The following is a 14,721-nucleotide window of genomic DNA, read 5'->3' on the forward strand; positions in this document are numbered from 1 at the left end:
TACTGTAATACTGTAACGGTATTTCACTACTAATCAATCGGTTGTATTGCCAAATTAAGTAGCAATAAAACACATTTTAGTAGTTAAATAGTACCGAACTAACACGCTACTGCTTCTTAATCCAGTAACAATAAAACCTGTCTAAAACGGAACGGGAAACCTGTCTTAAACGGAAATTGGAGGAAATATTCGATTCCGGTTAACACACGTTTTACCGTAGTTATTTTAGAAATGAGTAGATAAATAATTTACGTAAGATGGAGGATGGTCCATTGCTTTAATAGAAAGAAGATTAAATAGAAAATAATAGAAAAATATATTATAAAAATTTGAAACACAAGTTTCAAGGAAATTAAAAATGTTGTAGATGTACAACATGAAGAGATATGTCAACAGTTAGTTATAAAAAATTGAGAATTCAAGGCAATCTTTTAAGTAAGAGAAGATAAAATTCTTAAGCTTACTATTTCATGAATATTACATATTTGATTGCGCGAAGAAATAGAATTTATAAATTAAATTATAGTAAAAATTGTCAAAATGTATGTAAAAATGTACAAAGATCATTTGTATAAAAATTTTAACGCATTTCGTTCAAGTTTTATAGTAAAAACCTATGTAAACCGGGTTTTGAACAGGGGGGGGGGTTTAATCGCTCCGTTCCGAAGAACTCTTTCCGTTTAAGACAGGTTTTACTGTATATACATGATGTTGTGTTTACTAAACTTAATTAATTTTTTTTATTGTATTTTTCTAAAGTTTCCTTGTTATAAAATTTGTATAATGTTATTTATCTTTTAAAACATCATATAATTATTAATTATGTTTATTTTATATGATAAATATTCGTTAATTTACTTTTAAAAATACGTCATTCGTGTTAGTGTAATTGTACTTGTAGAAGAAAATGGAGAGAAAATAATTATTTTTTCTCCATTTTAAACGATTTTTTCCATAAAAAAAATAATAAGAAAACAGCATCTGTGAATATTATATATTATATTATTATTATTTTTTTTTATTTTTTGTTCTTTGTGTAATGTATTATATTCACAGATCCTTCGATTCTTTATCCTTATTTATTATAGAAAATAATAAAAATAAACTTTTATAAATAATTATTATTTTCTGTAGCAAGTACATGTACAATTACAAGTAAACACGAATGATTTATCTGTCTTTTTATTATTAAATTAAAGAAAGAAGACAGGAAAATGTGTATTTTTTTTATAATAGAAAAAAAACGTGCCCGAACAGCAAAGGGTGTGTGAATGTTTCGTATTGTTTATATTATATTTGTATTAAATTTGATAAGATTTCTAAATTCAGGATTCGTTATTGATCCTTAGGAATTTTGATTTTATTGTATTGCCTGTTTTCTGTACGTGAATTGTGGGTGTGTTGTGTTTTATGTGTGCGAGAGTTGGATATTGTTTATATGTGTTTGTTGTGTGTGGGGGGGTATTTAATTAACCAATTTACAGACGATTCTCGATCTTCTTTCCTCTTGAAATATGACACAACAGATTTGATTCCTTTAAAGGAATCTTAGAGTGTAAAGTTCATAAAAATAAACATAAACATGTGTGTCGTAATAATGCGACTTTCTGTATTAATTTTATGTATTATTTACATATATAGGCTCCTCGTATAGCCTAAATTTTAACATTAGTGTCCCCCCTTCGTGTATTCATTCAGTTAAAGGTAATTCTATCTTGTTTAAAAGCCATTATTCTTTATTTTAACGCGAGGGAAAAAAATCGTATGTATAAAAAATAATAAATAAATAAATTTTTAATAATATTTTCATTTTAGAATTTTCTATCAACATCAATTTTATTAACCGAATATTTTTTTACTCTTTTTTTCCAGTTAAGAAAAATAATTTAATTCATTTTATCTATTTTTTTAATTATTATTATTATTATTATTATTTTCGTATGACGTATACTTTTATTCTTGTTTACTTAATTTATTTCTGCTTATGGTAATAATATTTTATTTTATTTTATTTGAAAAACTGTTCTTTATTATTATAATTTTTTATAATTTTATTTTTTATAAAATTCTTTTATTATTACGAAGGTATTTGAAATATAAATTCAGTTATTATCTTTCTTAAACAGTACTTGGATTATTTTACTTGTTACGTTTACTTTTATATCATTAAATTTTCCTTATATATATATATATTATCGTTGTTTTTAAGACTTTATATCTTAAAAGAAAAATAATAAACAAATATTTTTGAAAAAATAAAATAATAGTAAAACCTGTATAAGACGGAATCGCTCCGTTCCGGACTGGTTTTACTGTAATATATAAAAATATAAATACATTTATAAGTCAATGCGTATGTTAATACGTATGCTAATTCATACGGTTCACCAGGGTCGAGTGGGTGAAACCGCAGAAACCACTGGTAGTTGGTCCCCCTTCTCTAAAATGAAGTTTTCCGGGTTTCGTCAGTTTTCTATAGAAAAATTCTCGAAATGGCCTCCCATTGGAAATTTACGTTACGTTATCCCATCTAAAAAACGTGTACGTTCGCGTGTCTGTGCGTGTATATGAGCGTTTTTCTTATTATACAGTAAAACCTGTGTAAACCGGAATGGCACGGTACTGAATATTTTTTTTTCGGTTTGTCAGTTTTCCGTTTTGAACAGGTTTTAAAAAGCATAAGAAATCGCTGTTTCGAAGTATATATTTCCCGTTTAGGCAGGTTCCGTTTTAGACAGGTTTTACTGTAATTTTTTTTTAATCATTACGTACGGTACGTGATACATACGTATTTTAATTTGTGTTTTTTTTTTATTTACGTTTGTAATTTATTCAATATATAGAATTTAAATCGTTATAACTTATAATTTATTTCACATTTATCTTAAAAAAACGATCCTTTTTTTTCTTTATGAAATTAATTTTTATTTTTATTTAATTTTTTCCTTTTTTTCTACTTTAAAATAAATTTGTTTTTTTTTTATTTTTTCTTAAGGAAATGTTTTTTATAATTAAAAAAAAATTCAAATTATTTACGTTTACTAAGAAAACTGAATTTTAATTTATTATTTCCTGTCATATTCCGCACATTCATCTAATATATTTAGATGCTACATATAAAAAAAAAATTGTATAGTAATTTTTTCATATTTTTTTCCTCTTCAAATTCTGTTTTTATTAAATAAAATATAAACAAACGAAAAGTATCAAAACAACTTCAAAAAGTTTTTAAAAAAATACATATATATATATATATTGAGTACTTTTTATTTATTTATTTATTTATTTATTGAGAATTTGAATATTCTTATTAAATAAAATATAGAATAAAAAAAAAATACAGTAAAACCTGCGTAAACCGGAATTGCATGAATATTATTTCCGTTTTGAACAGGTTTTTTTTTTTTTTTTTTAAACACACAAAATCGCTCCGTTTTGAAGAATATTTTCCGTACGTGTTCCGTCTTTGACAGGTTTTGCTGTAGTAAATGAATTAAATGATTAATTAGAATGAATAAAAAATTATTTTCATAATTTTTTAATTGATTCTTCAATGTCTTTTTCTATTGCTTTTTAATTACTACAGATTTTCTCTTAAAGAGGAATAATTGTTACAATATTGAATTTTATGTATGACTAAGCAAACCATCTGCACCAATTTGCGGTTACATCTTTGTAATCTCTTCAAAACTACACAGAAATTACGAACCACAAAACAAAATTTAAACGTCTGTAGACATTTTTTTTTTTGGTTTGTTAAAAAATAATATCAAATTTCAACTGTTATTTTCTAAATTTTGTATATTAAAAAATAACATACATTAAACACCAATTGTTTACATTTATTTAAATTATTATATTTGCGTGCAGATTTATTTTTATTTTCGAACTTGTATACAGTCGAACCTCCAATGACGGACACCTGTAAAAAGATGCCATTCTTCTGGAACGTTTCTTTTAGAAATATATACAAAATAACCTGCAAACGACGGCCATTTTTTGATGTTCAGATCGTTATTCAGAAGTTTATTTTCAAAGGTTATAATCAAACCTCTGAATAACGTTCACTGAGAGAACGTTGTTTGGAGGTTATATTGTATCCATTTCTTAAAAAATGGTCTCTTTTTAGAGGTGTCCGTTATCGGAGGTTCGACTGTATACGATTGTTTCTAAAGTTTGAAAATAAGAATACATTTTTGTTTTTGTAAAAAAATATTTACAGTTTAGTTAATGCAATTTTTATAAACAGAAATTGTATTTTGTTTTTTTAAATTTTATTTTAAGAAAAAATAATAATAATAATAATATTTGCATTTTTATCAAAAATTGTAAAATAAAATTACGTGAATTTAGAGAGAAAAAATTACAATTTTTTATTTATTTATTGTTGTTGTTATTTTTTTTTATCTTCGCTTGTTTACTCGCAAGTTGATTTTATTTACCGGATCCGCGATATTTTATTGAATTTTATCTTCGCCTAAACCTGTAAAAAAAAAATATAAATAAAAAAATTATAAATTTTAAACGCTTTCTTATTTATTTATTTACATTATCATCATATTTAGATTTACTTAAGTATATATACATTATATTTAAACAAGAAAATTAATTGAAATATTCTCTTTCTTAATTTAAATTACAGTAAAACCTGTGTAAACAGGAATGGCACGGTATCCAATATTTTTTCCGGTTTAGGTAGGTTTCCGTGTTATTCAGGTTTCGTTTCGGACAAGTTTTGCTGTATTAATAACATAAAATAAGTTGATTTATGTAATGAGAAAAATCCATCTTTAGCAAGAATTCCAAAGGAAAAATTGATGATGATACATTTTTATATCATTACTTGAAGATCATTTTAATAAATTGTGATGCATTAGTTATAGATTACCCCCTTGGAAACTGTTTTTTTGCTTAAACATCCCTCTGATAATAGCAAATATTGGCCAAACTACAAACATTTCTAAAGGACAAAGTTGATGTTTCATGCTACATTTAATCAACTTTTGGATTAAATAGACATAAAAAGCGTGGAGGAATGCCAAATTTACATCACGCGATAGTACACTGAACAGAATGACAATACTTCAGCTAAGATTCTTTACATCCTAAATGTAAGAAGGAACCCGAAAATATAGGAATTATAGTCCTTTATAGACTCTGATACTTACTCCAGTTTGTATAGTAAAAAATGATAATAATAATATAAAAATTCTCTTTGTAGTTACTCTATAATTATTGTTTGAGTTGTGAAAAGAAATCTTCTCTTTTATGTTCTTTATATACCATAAATTATTATTAATAAAGCGTTTTTAAACTTACAGTACATAAAAATGTTCTATAATTTAAGAAGCATCCCATAAGATTCTATAGAATCTTTATTATCATTAGAAAATGATTAGAAGTAATTCTAGAAGAACATTCGTTAGAATAGTTTTGAAATCGATTATAGAAAATGCACAATAATGAATTCTAGAATCGGTGAAATTGATGATAAACGGTAAAAGAAAGTTTAAGTATTTAATTTTGATTTATTCGTACATTGTTTTTTTTTTTTTTTTTTTTTTATTTCAAGACAAAATATTTGAAAAGTATTCTAGAAAATTGCTGGAATTGCTATATTACTTCGAACTGGGACACGAATAGAAGGTCAGGACACATATGGAAAACCAGGTGTTTCCTGAGCTTCAGTTCTAGATATGTCTTAAATTCGAGTCATTCTTTGTCACTCTAGAAGTAATGAAAATTTTATAGAATTTCCTGTTTGTTTTATATTTATTCTGTTAATTATACTTTCTTTCGACTGTATTTTTTTTACTCTTCAATAAACTTCAAAGTATATTTACTTCAAACCATCGCTCATTTTTTACGAAAATCCTGTATTAAACGTCTTAAATTCGAAATGTGACTGTAATTTTAAAATAAAGAAAAATTCTAGAAAAATATTTTAAGTGGATTATATAAATTATAAAGCATTTTCTAGAAGCTCTTTTTCTACGATTATAGCTCGTGTTGTAAAATTCTTAAGCGGTATGTGATAACATATACTCCAGGAAAGATTCTAGAGAATATTTACAATGGATTACAGAGATAACGCACTATTTAATTAAGATTAAATATAAGAGAATAAAAGATTTATTCATCATAATCGCATAAAAAGGGAGCTTTAACAAGGCTTTAAAGTGGATTTTATATAAAATAGAACGGAGGAAAATATTCTAGAGGATCATTTTACGTAAAATGAAGGATGGAAGATTTCCTAAAATAGAAATAACGCAGTTTTATAAGTGACCGAAGCACCCAACTTAATTGTTGCTGACGTCAACGACACATTACTCGTTTGTTGGGTTAGAAATAGCTACTCAATTCCTCCTATCTTTAACCTCGATCTCTTTTTATAGGGACGTTACTTGTGGTCTGTCTTGATTGGATCTCGTAACATGGAACATCTCAATATTTACTCTTGACGTTTAACTATTCCAAGAATTAGTGGATTACCTTGGTTCGCAGTCGATGTAATTAAAGAACATAAATCAAGTAGTGAAAACTTAACTAAATCTTAATAGAATTACCTTTTTTTTAAATGTTTTAAATGTAATGTTTGTATTTTACGCTCTACTGTAATTAAGACAATGTTACGTTGTCAGGTATTGGATATGTAAAATATGTTTGCTTTGGGACTATCTGTGAGACTCCTTTGTTTTACTTGATAAGATTTCAGGGGGATTTTTTAAAATATTTTTTACAAGAATAGTGATTAGCTATGAAGAATGAGTTGGGAGTTTGTATTAAAAAAAACGATGTTCTGGATGTAAACAATTAGTCATTACAATTTGGCAAATACTCGAATGAAATTAAATATAATGACTTTTTACGGTTTACACAACTTTTAACAAAACTTTAAAATACTTTTTATTGTACAAACATTAAATAAATTTCAATTTTTTTAGAGTTAATAGGTTTAATTTGTGCAGAAGCTTGAAGTGTGATGACGTTTCCACCCTTATATTTGCAGCGATACTGTTAAACAATTATACATCTGTATTCAAATTTTATGTATAATTATCTAATGATGTTTTTTTCTATGCATGGTTTCAGCCTTGTAAAGACTAATTTATAATGTTTATGCACAGAATGTTAAGTGTAATATGCTTACAGTCAAGTAAAAAACAGTGTTTTGTTTTTTAATGACGTTACAGAAGATGAGTAATGAGGATTTTAAACGATATTTTATCTCAAATTACCGAAATAATTCGAAGATGCGATTAAATTTGTCGAACAGAAACGATTCTAATCCACCCACGCTTAGGAAATAAATGAACCCTTTGTCACACATTGTCTACGTCACACATTCTTTTCAGTCCTCAAGTTATCTGATTATTACAATATGTTGAACTTTAAATAACGATTTCCTTTATGATATTCTTTCACAGTTTAGTTCTTTACAGTGGAAAAAGTTTGTCATTTTTTTTTTATTTATAGACTATTTTTTGAGGAGAATGATTTTGAATTGCAAACAGGTCAAATTCAATAAGTGGTAAATATGGCTGCATCGGAAGATCCGTATCTATATGGCCACGTTTCAATAAACAGAAGAGGAGGATCCAGAATCAATTACTGTATCCAATATAGGAAAGATCAGCTGATTCAAAAACTATTTACAATAAAGGAGGTTTATTATGTCCGCGGATTACGAGTGGGCATAAATATTTCTGTTGTCAAAATTTGATGACCATTCTTTTTATTGTTTAAAGAAGAAGGATGAGGATGAAGAGAAGAAGAAGAAATTCTTTCATACAAAATCGAATACCACATCATTCTAAAAATTGTATTATATATTCAAAAATCTACCGAGGAATATTTATCTTCATGATTTTTCTCACTTATCTGAATTTTTGAATTTGAAAAAAAGACATATTATCTTTAGAAAAATCGTAAAAATATTCTTGAGGCTATGCTGATGGAATTTCAATGTTTTTCTCATATATATAAATATATTATTTTTATTAAAATTATTCTAGAAAATTTTGAAAAATTTATGAATCAAAATTTATATGGATCAATAGAAATTTTATCGTTTATGTATATTTTTTTCTCCACGACTTATTGCTATTGAAAAAATTGTAGAAAACGTTTAAGTATAACTGTATTTATGACATGGTTTCCAATGAAATATTTTGTTATAATTTTTTATCTTTATTTATGCCATTAATTATAAAAAAAACGAAAGAAATTAAGCAAATTTTATTAAATATTCAGAGCTTCACTTACTGATTTATTTTTAGTAATAAATTCGTTGAATTTTTTTTTTCAAGTTTATTATTATTATTATTTTATTTGTGGTTTTATATTTTATAAAAATGATTTCAATCATAAAGAATTTCAGAAATTTTCACGTTTATTTTCTTAAATTTTTTCATTTTTATCTTTATTAATTATTTTAGTATTAAGCCATATAGTTAATGACTTGGAAATTTTAACAATATTTTATGTTTAAATGGAATTTTTAAAGTATAAACTTAAGAAAATTTCATTTTTTAAATTTAAAACAATGAATTTCACGGTATTTAAATATTTATAATGATGTGAAATTCATGGAAAATACGTTATTTTAGATAAGAATTAATTTATAAATTGAGAATATTTCGCCCATAAAGAATTGTGTGTTCGATTTAATTTTTACTTATTTTATCGAGAATTCTGAGAAAAGAAATTAAATATCACTGTATAATTTAAGTCTAATTTATGGCTAAAATTGTCTACTTACCTAGCCAAGAACGATGATTTATATAACGTGAATACGAGTTTAATTATCGTTTAAATGCGGATTAATTTCCTTTTTCTGGTGGTTTTTTTTTTTAGATTTTCTAGAATATAAGTAGTCCTTTGCACAATTTTATGTAAATATTACTTAACGGCAATTTATTTAAACATAAAAATCGAACGGGGCACGCTGATTTGTCGATTTCTTTTTTCGTTAACCAATCGTCGTTAAGTAAATTTCAAATCGCTAAAGAAAATTTTTATAATATCTAACGTGGACTGCAGAGGACTGCCTATGTTACAATTTTTAATTTTTTTATCATTTATAACATTAATTTTTATCACATATTTTGGAATATATTTATATGTAAAAATGCTTAAATTTTTAATTTTTTAATGTAATTATTAAGAAAATTTATTGATTTTTACTTAATGGCTATCACAATTTAAAAAATATTTAATTTAATCCTTAATTAAAGCGAATATTTATTTATTTATTTAAATAAAAAAAATATAGTCTTTATCCTTTCGTTATTGTTACGGATAGTGAGGTAGCCTATACATCATTCTTGAAGAAAAGATATTAACGTTAATAATTCTAAAGAAAGCTTACCAATATGATTTATATGTTTTTATGCATGTTTTCCAGAATTTTTCTATTATTTAGACTTAATGTATAACCTTACTCTTGACACTTAACTCCTGAATTATTATGGCATATCATTGTACGAAAATTGTGTTCTTTGGGTGAAATTTTTAAAGTGAAATATTTTAATAATTTAAAAATAATTTTTTAAAACTGGTTGAAAATTGTTTGAAAGACGGGATTTATTAAATTTATTTATTAAATAGACTGAGTAATGTCTAAAATATTCATATTGTCTCCATTTGTCAAGGAAAATGCATTCATACAAATTAAACTGATTTTTTTTTTTTTTTTTTTTCATTCTTTCCTTAACCAAAGGTGAGTTTTCTGAATAGAATTCGGTTTATATAAACTATTTAAATAAATTCCATCAAATTATATTATATTTTGACGTTTTATAGTAATAAATAATAAAATCGTTTTGCTATTCAAATGTGAAAGAAAATTTTTGGTATGGTTAGAAATGGTTCAAAGGTAGAATTTAATAATGCGAATGGCCAATTTTTCTGATTAGATTTGAGGAAAGAATCGAAAGTGACGAACATTTTGGAAATTTAAGTGAGTCTAGAACTTCTTTTTGTATTTAAAATTTATCTTTGATTCATACTTGAGCTCTTACATTTATGATCCTTCTATATCTGGACCCTTGTCTTTATGACATTCCCTGTATTTGAATCCTTATATTCAGCCACTGTTTACATTCAAGTTCTTGTATTTATGATCCTATTCGTATTTAAATCTATGGGATGCATCTTTCGCTGTAAATTTCTATGATGATAAATATAATTTTATGGCATGTCTTCGGTAATAAATTGCATTAATTTCCATCCAAATTGACTTACGAAACAATAATTTTTGTTGATTGAATGTCTTAATTTCGTCACAAAATATCGGATAACATTTATCACTGTAAGATTATTATTATTACACTTGATATGCACTCTAAGCATGATTAGGATAAGGTTTATCAAGTTAAATTAATCAATAATAGTGAAATGAACAGAACTTACTCGGTTTGTACATTAGAGAATAACGTACAAGCGAGTTAACTTTCCATTCAACTTCATTATTCCAGATCGATTTCATCTGGTAAATTTTATCTTGATCAACCTTTGCGTGCCAATGAACTATCACATCTCAACTTTGCACAGCTTTCAGATATATCAATACGGAAATTTGCATACTAAACATAATAAATCATAGGAAAATAAAAAAAATAAAGGAGGAATGGTTAAAAAAAAATTAAAAATGGTAATCCACAAAATTCAAAACATCATCTTTAACTCGATTTAAGGGTGGAATGCCGTTTTTATTCTTTTTTTCGTCAGGAGAAAGAATCGAATATGCTAACATTCTCTAGAAACTAATACCCTTGGACGTAATCTTGGCCTATGTTTAAGAGGATTTCATTGGATAATCCTAGATTTATCTATAACTAAACTAACGAGGAAAAAGATGAATCAATGATGCTCAAGATGAGAGAGGACACATGACATACGTATTTTTTTCTTATAGGCATGTTCCTATTGTTTAATTTGTATAAGGAGTATAAAGAAAGATCCTGAGGCAAAAAATAAAAGAAACATTCCCCCATACAAAACAATAAATTTAGCATTTTAAACATGATTTACTTTTTAAAAAAATCAATTTACAAAGAGGTTTTTCTTTATTTTAAAATAATTTTTTCCGCTCGAAAAAACAATTTAAACGGAAAATTTAATGTTTCGGCTGAAGAAATTATAGTTCTTAAAAGGAAAAAATATATATATATGTATGTATATGTATATAAAAAATGTAAATATCAATTTTGAAAGCTGATATCGACACCAGAAATTAATCTAGAAATCAATGAAATGTTATTAAAGAAGAGTACGAAACAATAATGAAATTTATGTACTGTCAAAAAATTCCAGAAACGTTTTACTCTGTACTAGGATCGTTCTTTATCATCGATTTTTCTTTTATTTTTAGCGACTCATTAGTACGAATCTAGTACAGTTTTGTACTACAGAAGCCGAAGTTTAAGACACGTGTTACTATACTATTTTAATAATAATTCGGCGTTTTTAAAAAGCACAGTACTAAAGTCAATAGTGCTACTTAATTTATAATTTACACTCGATTATACTGTAGTATTTTTAACAGTACAAATACTGTACATTCAATTTTAGTAATGAAATCATACATATGTATCATTATTCTTAGTATTATAGTGTAGCAATAGCTTAGTTTTAGTGTATAAAACGTATTGTGTACTAAAATGTAGTAAAACCTGCCTAAAGGGGAAAATATTCCTGTTTACTATAGTACTAAGATAGTTTAAAATGCTACTGTATTTCACGTAAACCGTACTAAACAGTATGTATTACCTAATTCGGTAGCAGTAGCACACCTTTTAATACTAAAATGATATGCTACTGCTTCTTCATACAATAACAGTAAAACCTGTGTAAACCGGAATAGTACGGTACCGAATATTTTTCCAGTTTGGAAGGTTTCCGTGTTGAACAGGTTTTTTTTAACACAAAAAAAATCGCTCCGTTCCGAAGAATTGTTTTCGTTTAGGCAGGTGTTCGTTTTATTCAGGTTTCGTCTTGGACAGGTTTTACTGTATTCATAAAATATGTGTAAAACAGCACTGTTTTAGTATTCCGTTGGTTCATTTTGAATATAAAAAATAGTATTGAAATGATATTTTTACTGGGAAACGTCTTATTTATTTTATTGATGAGGAAGGCGATCGCATTTCTAAATATATTCACAAGAGTATCGCGAAGTAATTATCCTCTAGATTTAACCAAGAGGAGAAATAAGTCTCAATTCTATAATTGAAAAGATTGCAGTTTCCTCTTCCATCACACGAATAAATGTCTTGCAATGATTTAATCCGATTAGTTCCAGATAAATTTCATTGAATTCTAAATTGATTTCGAAAACTGCTCAAACTAATTTAATTGCCTGAAATTACAATAACACGAGAAAAACCCACCCACTGATTTCAATTAAAAACGTCGAAATGAGTATTTTTGTAGTTTAAGGGATGGAATTTCTTTCTCTGGCACTCACACTGTGTGTTTCGGGGATTCTCTTTCTTTCTACTCTCTCTCTCTCTCTCTCTCTCTCTCTCTCTCTATGCATGTCTCTGTGTGTGTTTCTGTCTTACTATCTGTGTATGTCTCTGTCGCTCTCACATACTGTAGTGTATGTATGTGGGATAACTCTTTCTCTATCTCGCTGTCTTTCCTCTCTTTCTATGAGATTTTTCTCCCTCTTTCTCTGATATTTCTTACTCTCAATCTCTTTCTCGCTGTCTCTTATCTCTTTTTATGATCTGTCTTTTTACACGAGATTACTATAAGAAATTCTATGTTTAATAAGCTGAAAAATATCAAAAAATTATTATAGAATTTAAGGTTTTTACTGGTGAATTTTATAATAATTTTTTGTAACATGATTCTAAATGTTTGTATAGAAACTTTAACTCTTGTAACAGAATCCCTTGTTACTTCACGTTCTTTTGTAACTCTTATTTAGAAATGTTACTACTTGAACTTTGGATATTTAACAATTGTTCTCCACTTACACGTTACAGGAATGGTCCGAAGCCTATAGGGACCTTTGTTCACTACTACTAATAAATTGCTATTACTATTATAGGATCTCTCGACTTGTAATCGGTTCCTTAAGGCTAGAACTTTCGATTTTTAATGTCTGCTTTTTCTTTTCGTTTATGAAAGATCCTTAATATTAATGAAAATATTTGAATATTTAAATGATTCTTTTAAAGGCTAATTGACTAATGTTAAGACACGGTAGAATTTCGAGTAGCTTAATCCTTAATAATTAAGATCTTTCCACCTTTGCTTCCTGGATGTTGTTAAACAACATCTTTCGTGTTATATCTTTTTTTCCACAAGTTTTGTATTTGTTGATGTACTGACTCATACACGTCGAATAAATATATTACAGAGATAAACGTCTAGAGATCTCTGTGTTTTAGCTCCTGTTTCTTGATGTTATATAGTAGAAAGGATTCTTATCTGTAGACATTTTAAAAATATTAGATCTAAATCATCCTTACATGATGTTTACAATGTGTTGAAAATATTTTTCTTTGTGTTACACTTACTTTCAAATGGGTTGTTAAAGCTACACTTTCAGTAAATCATAATGTCGTCGATCGAAATTTTTGATGTTTTTTTTCCCCCTCCTATCTCTTGTTTTTCTCTCCCTTTACAAATATTACACATGATTCGTTCACGTGCGATAATTTAAGATCATTATCCTGTACCATAAACACTCGTACGTATTTTTCTTTGGCCATTCTTAATAGCAAAGGGTGAAGTTACGATAGATTGAAAAACGTCACTAATCTCAGGATCTTTGCCAAATTTTTTAAAAATTTATTGACCCCTCCTCAGATAAATTTCGTGCAGAATTAGTGAAATCATACACTCCTTTACGGTTATACAAGAATTTTATGTCTACAGATGAATGCTGGAAGAGCATCTTTAGGATGAGGAAGAGCAGCATCAGAATATCTTTATAAAGTTAGTAAAGAGCAGAAGGGGGGAAAAAACTATTTTATTTTTAGCAGTTTTGTTTTTTTATCAGTCGTAAGCAAACATTCGAAGCCAGTTTTTTATAGTTAATAAATGGAGTCAACACATTAAACATACAAAATAATATTAGTGTAGTTGTCTACATTAAAAATAACTTTATTAAATATGGATCCGTTTCATCAATTTCCGAAAGAAATGACACTGAAAGTACATTAATCATGTCCATAAATTCGTATTATGACAACGAAACTCTACCGAATTATTCATGCTAACAGCAGATGATGAAAAAAGGGCGAGGGAACGTAAAATATACATATATTTCTATATACCAATAACATTATTACCGAATCTCTTCTGCACGTACGAGATTTTCCCTTGACGATAGCTTTTTTCCCTGTAAATTTTAGCAGAAAAAATAGAATTTTAATACTTTAAAATGCGAAAATACAAGTTTTCTTATCCTTTTATGGCATATTATTTTCAAGTAGACGGAGGATAAATTTTTTTAAAAAAATAAAAGAAGAAATACCCCATAAATTGCCAGCGTGTATACTTGAAACTGTGTCAACATCACATACAAATTAATTAGTTGTACGAGAATTTAATTAATTTAAAAATTTTTAAATGTAAATTAATGTTTAAAATGGATTTTCTAATCGTTTATAATTTTCTGGGTTGAGTAATTATCAACTTTTCTAAGCTTTATATTGTATTTTCTGTCGCTTATGATGTTTTATTGTGATTATATATATA

The 14,721-nt window shown here is 26.6% G+C and overlaps 1 protein-coding gene across 1 annotated transcript in view; it reads left to right on the forward strand.

Annotated features, from left to right (window-relative positions):
• LOC136987822 (fat-like cadherin-related tumor suppressor homolog) overlaps positions 1 to 14,721 on the forward strand; it is a 254,157-nt gene that overhangs the window by 34,552 nt on the left and 204,884 nt on the right.

Source organism: Centruroides vittatus, unplaced genomic scaffold, assembly GCF_030686945.1.
Source record: "Centruroides vittatus isolate TY-2023 unplaced genomic scaffold, ASM3068694v2 scaffold_2802, whole genome shotgun sequence".
Taxonomy (NCBI): domain Eukaryota; kingdom Metazoa; phylum Arthropoda; class Arachnida; order Scorpiones; family Buthidae; genus Centruroides; species Centruroides vittatus.